The sequence below is a fragment of the Ochotona princeps genome, chromosome 21 (genome assembly GCF_030435755.1).
Source record: "Ochotona princeps isolate mOchPri1 chromosome 21, mOchPri1.hap1, whole genome shotgun sequence".
NCBI lineage: Eukaryota > Metazoa > Chordata > Mammalia > Lagomorpha > Ochotonidae > Ochotona > Ochotona princeps.
The window spans coordinates 6,698,984-6,711,814 of NC_080852.1; the positions used below are offsets into that span (position 1 = coordinate 6,698,984).

The window sequence follows — 12,831 nt, forward strand, 5'->3', positions numbered from 1 at the left end:
ACTCCACATTCCAGCCCCCACACATCCCTCCTCAAACTGTAAAAATGAGTACGGCGCCCAATCCACCTATGCAGGGTTCAGATGAGGAATTCTCTATTGTACGCTGGAAAAACAAGATCTACAGCTTTCATTTTTAGAGTGACTCTGGTTTTCTTGCCGCACACAAGGAAAGATAAGACAAAGACACAAGGAGATGCTGACCCTTCTGAAGATGCAAACCCAACACGCATGGAAATAATTACCAGAATAGTAAACTTCATTAAACCTTCTTCCCTGAATTCTAGGATCGCCTGATTCACAGCACAAGGAGTGGAGGAGAAGTATCAGGACAGGCAGTGGGAATGAGTGAAGCCAACTGGGCTCAGCAGTCTTTAGAAGTAAACTTAGTCAGACACCACATTCAGATTGACACAAACAATTGAAATGCATGACACAGACTCACCGTGCTCAGAATGCAGTTAAATTTGGAGGCAAGCAAATTTTCTACATTTTTTATACCCTTCCCAGGACATTAAAAACAGCATTGTTATACTTACCTGGCAGGGGAGATACCATGATCAGGCAGGTGGTTTTCCCAGGGTGAGGCTCCTCCATTGCACTTGGGAGGTGCTGACCCCTGCGATTTCCCCAAATGTGGGAAACTCGACTGCATAATTTGTGGTAGTGGGGGACTGCGTTCGCGCTCTCCCCTAAAAAAAAAAAACAAAAAATAAAAAACAAACAAAAAAACAGCATTGTCAAAGAAGTCTGAGTGACTGGATTCTAATCTGAGCAGAATCTGAAATTAGAGGCAAGATCTTGGGGAATCCTCTTTGGACCTTAAACACTTTTCTAATCTATGAAAACAGGTAGGGTGGGGTGACAAAGTAGAAAGTTTATATTAGTCCCCACTTGTCTATTCTTTCCACTCCACTGATTGTCCAAACGAATCATTTTTTTTAAGTGTCCAAAAGAATCTTAGGAGTGGAGTGGAAATGTGCAGGCCTGACTTGGTAGGGGTGATGATGGCTGCTGTGATCATGGCAACGGAGTGCAGAGGGAAAAATGACAGAGGGGAATACTGAAGCACGAGGCTTTGGTTTCTTCTGTGAAGCGGTATGTTGCAGCCTTTCACCCCACAGGATTGCTAGGTAGAGATCAGCAGTCAGATGATCAGTGTTATTTAACACCCTGTGCGATTAAGAAAGCTCAAGGTTAAAGGTTCCAAGTTTTAGGGTTATCTGCCCCAACCCACTTCCTTCTTTCCCATAATATTTTCATAGAGTTGAAAGGGATTTTTTTTAAGTCTGTCTATTTTTGTTCTATTTAAAAAGAAAAGAGAGAGAAAGAGATCTTCCATCTGCTGATTCACCACCCCCGCCCCCCAAACAGCAGCCTCTGGTGAAGCGAGGAGCTCAGAATTTCATTTGACTCTCCCATGAACACATAGCATGAAGAAAGTATTTGCAAATTTTGCTGATCAGTTTTCCTGCGCTTTGTGGGATAAAATGTCAAGACTTGCAGCAAAAGCTGTTCCTAAGATTTAAAAAACTGGGCCCAGCATGGTTCTCACCTTTCATGTGCTGGGATCCCATTTAGCACTGGTTTGTATCCCAGCAGCCCCGTTTCCCACCCAGCTCCCTATTTGTGGTCTAGGAAAGCAGTCAAGGATGGCCCAAAGCCATCTTTACACCTGTGTGGGAGATCTGGAAGAGGCTGCTGGCACTTGGCTTCAGATCATCTCAGCTCCGGCTGTTGCAGCTGCTTGGGGAGTGAACCAACAGAGAGTAGATCTTCCTCTCCATCTCTCCTCTTTAATAAAAATAAATAAAAATTTTTTAAAAAGATTCTAACTTTATGCCTTTAATTTGCTTCACATGGACATTTGCAAGACAGTGAATCACTGTTCTGGCACGCTATTGTTTCCTAGCCCTTTAGTGTTCATCCAACTCCATGGCCCAGATGAGGCTTCTCTGCAGTCCCCTTAAAGACCTGGTATCTCTTCTTCCGGTGGTATTGTGGGGTTCTTCAGTCTGGCAATCTTTACTCATAGAAAGACCAAGGCAATCGTATTAACAGAGAAGAAAGAGGCAAAAATTATGGAAAAGGTGAAAGCAAATTAAAAAGATGACATCACCTTATGTTACATCTCCCAGCCATAAATGTCAAACAAATCTTTTGGCTCGAAAGAGATGTTTCTAATTTATTCTGGGAAAATCATCTTTTATAAATAAATGTTAATAAGGAATTCACACAGTCATATGTATATTTGAAAGTGTGTCAACAGGTAGCTAATTAATTTCCTTTAGCTAATTGGTGGAGTCTAATTTGGCTCTATTTTACATGGGCAAAACTAACATTTCAAGCAACAGTTCCAGGAGCCTTTCTTTCATACGTTCATGTTTGATATTTAAACTACTCAAAGTCCGGCTCCCACTCAAATAGGAACAACCAACCACCTCACGCAACAAGAATTTAGAAATAATCTTACCCATAGCTACCAAAGTACCATGCTGCTGTTGCCTAAAACTGCAATAATTGTGGGAAAAAAATCCACCCAGAAAGGCACTTGCTATTGAAAAGAATTTTAATGTAATAATGCTTATGATCTGGTTTCATGACTGCTAATCCCTCATTTGTTCTTGCCTGAGATAGGGCAAGAGCCCAGGTTAATGGATAAAGTGCTGAAGTTTAAGAAGATGGCGATATTTTCAAAACATCTTTTCGCTGTTGTACCCAAACCCTTGCTGCCCATCAAGGGTAAACAGGGATTAATTAGTGGAAGCATAAGACAGTTCTGCTCCAAGAGCCAGGATATTTCCAACTTTATCCCAGCCCATACATGTGTGCGCACAGAAGAGGCTCAGATCCAGCCCTTCCTTTCCATTGCTCAGTAATGGAACAGTAAAATGTAATCTTGGCCCACTGCTCCTCTGAGAATGGTGAAAGGTGACCTTGGCAATGAAGCTTGGTTGAAGAAAAGTGTAAGTAGCTGACCTGAGCTTTTCTGCTCCCATCTTTCCTTTTGATGTTTCCTTGTTCACCAACCCCATTTCCTTTTCTTTTCCGTTCTTTCTCCCTTGTGGCTTTCTGTAATAATCCTACAGATACTGAATGGAGAGTACTTTGAAAAGTTCATGGGAGGTACCATAAGTTTTAGGGAAAGAAAAATTTAAATCCATGCATGTTTCTTACATAATATACATTTTTCCATGAACTTTTGGAAACCCCCTCCTACAGAAGGATTTCAAAACTTTTTTTTAATATATCAAATTAAGCTTATTCTTTTAAAAGATTTATTCATTTTTTATTGGAAAGGCAGATATACAGAAAGCAGGAGAGACACAGAAGAAGATCTTCCATCTGATGATTCACTCCCCAAGTGACTGCAACAGCTGCACCAATCTGAAGCCAGGAGCCAGGAATTTCTTCCAGGTCTGCCACACAGGTGCAGGGTCCTAAGGCATTGAGCCATCTTCAACTGCTTTCCCAGGCCATGAGCAGGGAGCTGGATGGGAAGCAGGGCTGCTGGGATTAGAACCAGTGCCCACATGGGATCCCAGCATGTTCAAGGCGAGGACCTTAGCAGCTGGGCCATGGTGCCAGGCCCCTGACCACACCTTTTGAAGCACTGAGATTTGCGTAGTATGCCTGTTGCCTACACCCTGTATTGTTCCATCTTCAAATCATCACCTACAACATATCCCTGACTTTCCTGACACTGTATTCCAAAATAAAATAATGGGCTAGGCTTTTTTTTTTTTACATGATATCTTAACTAGCCAAATATCAATACTCCTGTTTCTTCATGCATATACAAAGTCTAAATTTCTCAACTGAGTAATAGATCTCTTGGGAATAGAGATCACGTCTCACCAGGTCAGTTGTAACTGCCACACCTTCTGGAGGTCTCCATCTACAGTGGACGCACAGAAACAATGCGTTGTATATTCTACCAGGTGAAGTCGGTGGAGGTAAAAATATGTAATTACTTCCGTTCTCTTCAGAAATCACGAAGATTGTGATAATACAAACACATTCACACACATGGAAGAGCAGAAAGGAAAAAAATAGTAATAGGATCTAAAAGTTTAGAGAGAGGAAAAGCAGAAGGGCAAATAGTGACAAGTTAGTTTATGAGTGAGGTTGAATCCCAATCCAATAGAGAAGACAGTTGAAGACATGCCTCCATTGTTTCATGTTGCTGAAATAATGAATGAAAACACTTAGTGGACACAAGATGATAAAATGAAGAAACATTGAATGATGCAGTAATTTCTTCAAGTCATCCTATGCATAGGGCGTTGGCTGGTCGCTTTTTTTTTTTTTTTTTTTTTTTTTTTTTTATCATTTTAACCGAACTATCTGAAGGGAGCTTCTTGGGAAGGAAGCAATTTTCTTTGGGTTACATTTTGGAGGTTAACACTTCAAGACTGATAGTCCCAATAGGCATGCGTCTGGAGGAGGCTGGCCATGGTGCGGAGTGTGAGAGAACTAGTTACCAAGCAAGTTGGGTGTGGAGAGAACCACGGGACGCATGCCTAGTTTACAGATCTGACCTTCTCGTGAGAACTCTCTTCTGAGGCCATGCCCCCACTGACATCAAGATCTCCACGTAGACACACATCTCGGATGTGTTCACGAGGTCAAGTCTGTTATCTGTTAATATAAGACTTTGGAGTTTAAATGTCTATATGCAATAGGATTGTGAAGCCCTTTTCAATGCATAAGTCATGCTAAAATGTTACTTGTGGTAACTCCAGCCTTTTCCCTCACCGGATTTGCTTAGCAACCAGATCCTGCGCATGAACTTGTACATTTCAACAATCCAAGAAGAAAAACTGAAAGGGACGAGGATCAAGAGTTGCCTGAAAGGACTCTGTGATGGAGATCCCAGCTGACAATTTTACTCGTGTTGTGAGAGTTTCCCATGAGCTTCCACGTTCTGGATCTCAAAATAGGATACATGGAAAAGATTTAAAATATTTAAGGCAAACCGTGACACTGAACATGGAACCAAGATAAAAACTGAACTCCAAGATCAAGCAGATTGGAGGAAAGGTTATTTATTTTGATTGGAAAGTCAGATTTACAGACAGAAAGAGAGACAGACAGAAAAATCTTTCATCTGCCAGTTCTCTCCCAAGTGGCTGCCATGGCTGGACCTGAGTAGATCCGAAGTCAGAAGCCAGGGACCTCTTCCAGGTCTCCCACACGGGTGCAGGGTCTCAAGGCTTTGGGTCATCCTCCATTCCTTTCCCAGGTCATGAGCAGAGAGCTGGATGGGAAATGGAGCAGCAGGGAACTGAACCAGTGCCCAGATGTGATCCTGGCACATGCAAGGCGAGGAGTTTAGCCACCAGGCTAATGTGCTGTGTCCAACATTTTCTTTTTTAAACATAGGATATTGCCTCCATGATACAAGAAAAACATAACTTTATAAAGAAACCCTCCATGCAAACCCTTCAAAAAATGCACAGGAATGAGCATTTGGTGCAACTGTCCAATCTGTTGTCAGGAATACCATCTCCTGCATCCGAAGGTCGTTGCTCGAGTCTGGGTTCTGCCCTCCATTCCAGCAACTGGCTGCTGTACCACCTGGGAGGTAGCTCAGCTAGCCCGATCATTGCCAACCACCCGGGAGGCTCACGTTGAGTTTCTGGCTCCTGGTTCTTGCCTGGACCATCTCTCGGCTGCTGCAATCATTTGGAAGGTAAATGTAAGACTGCTAATGGAAGATGTCTCTATGTTTTAAATAAGTTAAATATTAGATGTGCATAGCTCATATGCGTACATGTTTTCTTTGAATATCATTTCCTGAATGGTTCACATGAGGTGGCTAAACCTGTAATGAGTATTATAGTTTTTCACCTCCAGGCAACTCACACTGACAGTCCTAACCCGAGGAAAACTGTCAACAGACTTTAAGCACTCCTTGCAGTATATTTTCCAAGTTGCCTCAAACTAACAGTGGCAATATGAACTTCCCCTGAGTGTGTTACAAGTTTACTGCTCCGATTGACAAAATGAAACAATTAGAGTTTCAGGTGAATTAGCAAAGGGTGAAACTATGCTGTCCAGCCAACCTTTGGTTTACAGAATGGGAATTACATTTATAGGACGGGTATAAACGGGTACTGACGTTACTGGTAAGATACTGCTTTTTTAACGACTGTGCTGTTATTCTTTTAATTACACATGTTTTTTTGTACTCTGTGTGTGTGTGTGTGTGTGTGTGTGTGTGTGTGTGTGCCTGCTACATTTAACAAGAGTTCTGAAGAGGCAAGCATAGGTGCTAAAGGTTGGAAAATCAGGTATCTTCCATAATGTGGCTTTGTGGCTTTAGATAATTAACTCATTTTAAGCCTCCCTTCTCTTTAAGTAGAGTTAATACCCATTTCTCAAGGCTGTTGTGATCGCATTTAGTACAGACCATGGTGCTTCCTGGGTTTCTGGTCAATGCTTTCAAAGTTGTGCATTTTTCTTCCACTCCAGCAATAATTTCAGTCTGTTGGCTCTAGCACCACTGCTCATTTTTGTTTTCCATTGTTTGTTTATTTACTTAAAATAAGACACAGATGGTCTTCATTATTTTATATGACCCCCCACATGCACATATTGCATACAGTATTATATTAAAGCATCTAGGAAAGTCCTCAGCTTATGTTACGTTGTTCTAAAATATTGTCTAAATGACCTATGCAATATTTAATTTTAAAATAATTAATTACACCACATACTTACTTTTGAGCTAAAGTGAATGCCTGAAGTTTCAGAATAAAAGCACTTTGCTCTTAGATACAATGGAATATTCTAAAAATAACTGTTTTTAAAACTATGTATTTGTATTGGAAAAGCAAGATCATATATATGGAGAGGGGAGACGGAGAGAAAGACTTCCACCTGCTGGTGCACTCCCCAGATGGCTGCAATGGCAGGAGCTGAGTCAATCTGAAGCCAGGAGCCAGGAGCTTCCTCTGAGTCTCCATTGTGGCTGCAGGATCCCAACACCTTGGGCCGTCCTCACTTGGTTTCTCAGGCCATATGCAGGGAGCTGGAAGGCAAGTGGAGCAGCTGGGACATAAACTGGTGCCCAAATGGGATCCAGGAGCTTGCAATGTGAGGATTGAACCAATTGAAATAATCAGAGTGTGTTTAGCATAACAGTTAAGATCCCATGAGGATGCCTACACTTCCCTACAAGGTAACTGGGTCCCAGTTGAAGCTCTGGCTCCTCATTCAAACCTCCTGCATTTAGTACTCTAGTGGTTGGATGCCTGCTGCCCACATGGGACATCTGGACTAGCCTCCTTCTACCCTTGGCAGTGGTGGACTTGGGAGGAGTGAACCAGCAGATTCTCTTTCCTGATTGGTCTCTCAAAATTAAGGAAAAAATAGTATACTCTATTTTGAATTATATCATTTGATTATATACATATTTATATATAAAATATTTGATATATATGTTTATATGTTATAAATGTACATTTATATATATTTAATACGGCCATATGTTTTTGAGTGTTTTCCTGCCAGCCAGGCCCAAGGCCACCGAGGGGATAAGGTGACACAGGAAGCACTGGGGACAGTCTGGTGGAGCCATGTCTGTTCATTGTAAAACGAGCACAAACTTACACAGACTAGGAAAGGGGAAGGCAGAAGGGAGTCTCCAGACAGTTCCCCCATCCAACAAAGGCATGATAATTGGCTAGAAGGCATGTCTATCCCTTTAAGTCTTCCGATCATGTCACAGTTCATGTGGGCTGGCAGGTAAGCAGTGGGTCATGCCCACCGGGGAGCAGGCAGAGAACCAGGAGCAGTCTCCCACAATGTTATGGAAACTACTGGTTTATGCTTAATGTTGACATTTTTGATAGCATTTGTAGGCTCAATTCCATCTAGAGCCATGGGATCCTAATCCACCTATTGTTCCCCCAAAATTAGACTGTTTCATTCATTATGAAAACATATTTTGAGAAGCTGAACATGAATGAATGGTTATAAACAAATAATGTATCTCAATTATACCCCTGTGATTCAGATGTTTATAAATAGATTAGATGAGGCTGTTCATATAATGTCAGGATTGACAACAACCAAAATACTGTGCTTTCTTGTCTAGTCTTATTAGTTTGTGTCCCAGAAAACCGAGACATTTCTATAAAGAATGATGGTGATTCTCTAGGCAGGGTATTTAGATGTGGGCATACGCAGAGTCGATTTGTTGAAGACTGACATCAAATTGTGCTGCTTCAGAAACTTTATGTGCAGAGTTTTCTGTTATCTGGAGCTAATCACCAAGGAACCAGAGACTGCAAAAGCCATCAGATTCCGGGACCGATACAAGAGGGAAATTGGCAGAATGAGCAGGGAGACGTGCTTCTGTTGCCAAGCAGTCCTGACCTGTGAGAATTTCATTATCAGTTCATATCTGTTACCCTTAAGATGGTGAGAAGGAGATTATCATTTGCCAACTAAAAGCTTTCTGTGTAGCCCTACAGTAACTGATTTTCATTTTCATTAAAATTCTTGATACCTGACACCCCAGAAAAGTTGAAAAGGTCTTCGTAAAGCTTTATTAGTAGATAATGTAGACCCAGAAGACAGGAAACAATGTGAACTTCACATATGTGTCTGTGATGGTGACAATTCAACAGATCTTTGTCCTCCATGTGCGACTCAAAGATGCCACTACACTGAGGCAGCATTGAAGAGGAGTTGCTCATCAGAAGCCTTCAGGATGTGTAGAGAAACAAAAACAAGCAAGTACCATTTTGCATCCTACTCTATCAATCCACCCCTTAGGCTCCAAAATAAATTTCAAAACTTGTTTGACATTTTGGAGATCGCCTTTTAAAAACTGTCTTCTTAAAAGTTGTTTAAATTCAAATTCTGGTAATCCTACTGTAATAGTCTACAGTGAAGATATTTAGCAGAATTCAGCTACGTGTATGACTCAGCTACTAGGTTCGGGGTTTAAGAACTCAAGTTAATCATGGAGAGCCTACACGAGCAGCCAGTGTTCTAAAATTAGTGTTGTGTGGAACATATTCCAAATTTGTGAGAAAGAACAGAGCACGGGAATACAGTTAAGATAAAATGTGCAATTTTCTCAATTTTAAGGATTTTCTTTCCATAAAGTTTTCTTCAGTGTTTTTGCATCTGCCTGTGGTTTAATTACAGCAAATAAATACCGGCAGGGAATGTTAAGATGGTAAGACCTACTCTTCAGAGGTTGACTTCTTCTATTTAATTCTTATTTTTATTTGACAGTTTTGTAGGCACAGGGCTTTCCCCCCTCTTTTCCCTTCCCTTTTCTTGCTTCTCCATCTCCTTTCTCCATTGTCCCCTGTATTTAAATAATATAATCCTTCAGCTATAGTCTCAACTCCAGTGTTCGGTTGTTTACATATGTTATGGCACTGTAGATATAAGCAATGATTGAGTCTAGTATTTTGTTGTCAAGGTCTATGTAACAGTTTTATTGGGGTCTAGATGTAAACTACAATTTGTTTACCAGTACTCTGGTCTCCATTATACCATTTGTTTGAGATTACAAGTGTATACTTGTTTAGCTACATATCTACTCATTTTATATTTTGGATGATAGTGGTTTTATATCAGAGAGAACATACAATCATCCTTCTGGGATTGTTTTATTTCACTGAGTAATGTCAGTGAAATAATAGCAGTAGTTTACTTCGTAGGGAAGTGTTTGCATATTGTATTTTTTTTTTGGTTTTCATTCTGTGGTATGAATATTTAATTAATTGACTATCCCTAAGTTCCCCAAACTTAATCAAATTATATAAGTTTGTGTTAACTACGCTCACGGTATCATTACATTTAATGATATTTCATTATGCTCTGAAGGGAACACTACAATTTCCAGGTGGTTCAACACTTGAACAACTTTAGGAACCAGTGAACTATAAAAATTCCATTTCTTCACATTAAGGCCTTCAGCCTAATTAGAAACCAAACATCAGTGAGAATAATTATTATTCCCATTGCCAGTCATTTACAGCTGAGTAAATTTATGAATTACCCCTCTATTATTCTCCAGAATACTATTATAATTTTTCCACAAGTGGCAATTAGTTGTTATTTAAACACTTTAAAAGTGTTTATTTTACTTATTTGAGAGGCAGAGAGAGTGCTGAGGAAAGAAGTGGGTCGCTCCCACCTGCTGGGTTAGCCTCCAAAGGCATTCAGTCGGTTGAGGTTGAACTTGGGTTGAACCGAGGTCAAGACAAATGCCTGGAGCTCAGTGCAGGTCTCCCATGTGGGCAGCAGGAACTCAAGTTGTTGAGCTACTGGAGCTGTTTCCCAGGGTCTGCACTGGCAGAAAGCCAGAGTCCTGAACCAGAGCTGGGAATCAAATCCAGGCACTCTGATGGGAGATACAGATATCTTAAATAGAATCTTAACGACATGTCTAAGAACCTGCTCTACATTTGTTTTTCATGTCTCTCCTATCTTAAACTGTATCTCCAGGACTAGCAAGTCACAAAATGAGGGGTAGCTCACTTCACTTTTGTTGACTGACTGATTTTTTTTTTTTTTTTTGCTGGAAATCAATGGATCAATGAATTGACAAATTGAATAAGCAGATGCGGGAGGGACCAAATTAAAACCAGTGATGTTCTTCTGAGCATGAATGGATATCAGGATCACAAAGCTGCTAATTATGAAGGATGCTGCCATGAAACACAGGGGAGTGAATAAATCCAGACCAGATGTACGCAAGTGCAATATACATTTGAAATCCCTCACCAGTCAGACATCAGAGATTACACACACTGTTCTGAAAGGGGACTTCAGTAATCCTAGCTTGCCATACTTGCTGATTATGCCATGGAAGCCTTTAAAAAGGTAAAATCTTTCTGTCTTTTAAATTGTTTTTCCAGTAATTTAAATGTTCTTGTGGTTTATGGGGATATTATGATTCCTCCCATCGATCTGCTAGAATTATTTCTGTCTTTTCACTCCACAAATGGACATTTGGATTTGCTTTCAAAGAACATAACTTCCATGCCTTGTGGTAAGACTCCATGTGACAGGAAGCCAACAAAGTACACCACTGTTCCATTTGAATGGATCATGAAGCTCAACCCTTGGATGCATCAGTATCTCTATCCTGCAAATTCTGCATGTGAGATGTGGCCGACTGTCGCCAGCAAGGTGTGTTCTAACCACATCCACTTCATACCATGTACAAAGCCCAAAGCTGTGAATCTGACAAGAGCAAATCGAACCTCATACGACCTTCTTTTTCTTTTTTCTTTCTTTCTTTCCCCACCCTATCTCTCTTTTCTTTCTTCTTCTTCTTTTTTTCCCCAATCTAATGACCAGCATAGGCAGATACTGTTTCTGTTCCATCTCTCCAAGCACTCAAGAAAGCCCATGAGCTGTATGAAATCCTGGCCTTGTTACCAGCAATCCTGATGGTGCTATCAGCAAAATATGCTCCTTCAATTTTTGGCGATGGAAAACCCTACTTGGAGGAAGACTAGCCATGCTCCACAGGCGGACAGCGCAGACACGTGAGGTTCTTCCTGTAAGATGCGGTCGTTTCTTCTATTTGGGTACAGCCCCGTGTTCAGTTCTTGCCTTTGTTCCTCATGTTCATTTTCTGAACAGCTTCTGCTAAGCGGATGTCTTCAGCATCCAGCACATTCTTTCCCTTTTGTATTCCTTTTCTTCCTCCTCATCTTGGCTCTTGAGAAAGCTCTACTCTCCCATTTGTGAACATAATTTTTGGATATGGGTAATCATCCAAGCAATGATGATTTGGATCACATCCACATGTATGTATATATCCAAATATATATAGCGACCCATTGGTAAATAATTTAACGGTACTTCCAGGATGGGGTGCCTTAACTTCCAAATGGTTACAATATATTCATGTTGTAAATACTCCATCATCACCAATTTCAACTGGAGACTTCACTGAAGACTTGAGTGAAAACAGACTTGCAGTAAGACCAGCAGACAGAGACAGTAGATGTTAAACTTTCTGTAAAGGAGCAGGCAGGATGTAAGGTCTGAGTCACAGCTGTTAACTTGACTGCTTTAGCACAAAAGCAGTTATAGAGCATACTCGAACGAACGGGCATGCCTATGTTCCCTTAGTGGACATGAGGGTTCTACTCAGTTTGGATGTCAATAAGTAATCTCAAGCTGGATTTGCTTTCCTTGTAACAAGTATAGTTCCTTAAAGACACTGGCTCCCAGAGAAGCAGTTACCAAGGGTTAGGAGACTGCACAGGAAGTAGGAGGTTGTGGGGCAGTTTTGCCACTGAATTCTTCCTTCCACCAGATGTGGTTACTGCTTGAGAAACGGGAGAGATATCCAAAAGCTCTGAAGATTTTCATCGCTCCAGAGACAAAGAGGTAGACCATTGCAGCTAAAGGGATTCAGGGTGATGTTTATATATAACTGGGATTTTGGAAAAATAACTTTTCCCCCAAGACCCACAAGAGCCATAGACAACCAACAGTGCTCCATATTACCCCAAGGCAGCTCTGGAACGTATGGGAGTAAGGATATGATCTCTGGAACAGTGGCAACCATTTGCTACCATGACAAAGAACTTGAATTGCTTTTTCAGGGGCATCTGCTTTGTGAAGCTGAGGGTTGAATTGCCACCATGGAGAAAGGAAGAGAGGCAGAAAGAAATGAATCAGTACCATCATGCAAGTGGCTGGGTCAAGCCTTGCCTGCAAACTAAGTCATTGTCTCATTCTGAATTGCCAAGTTCCGCTCACTGGTTATGCCAGCTTGATGAAAATTGCTGTCACTTTTAAACAGAAGATTCGTCAGGAAGGCATCTTCCCATTCTGCAT

At 41.1% G+C, this 12,831-nt stretch overlaps 1 non-coding gene across 1 annotated transcript; it reads left to right on the forward strand.

Moving 5' to 3' along the window:
- The first annotated feature begins 528 nt into the window (after positions 1-528).
- LOC118760317 (U1 spliceosomal RNA) lies at positions 529-692 on the forward strand. Its single transcript, XR_004996715.2, has one exon. It is a non-coding gene; the product is annotated as a U1 spliceosomal RNA (small nuclear RNA).
- Positions 693-12,831: the final 12,139 nt, after the last annotated feature.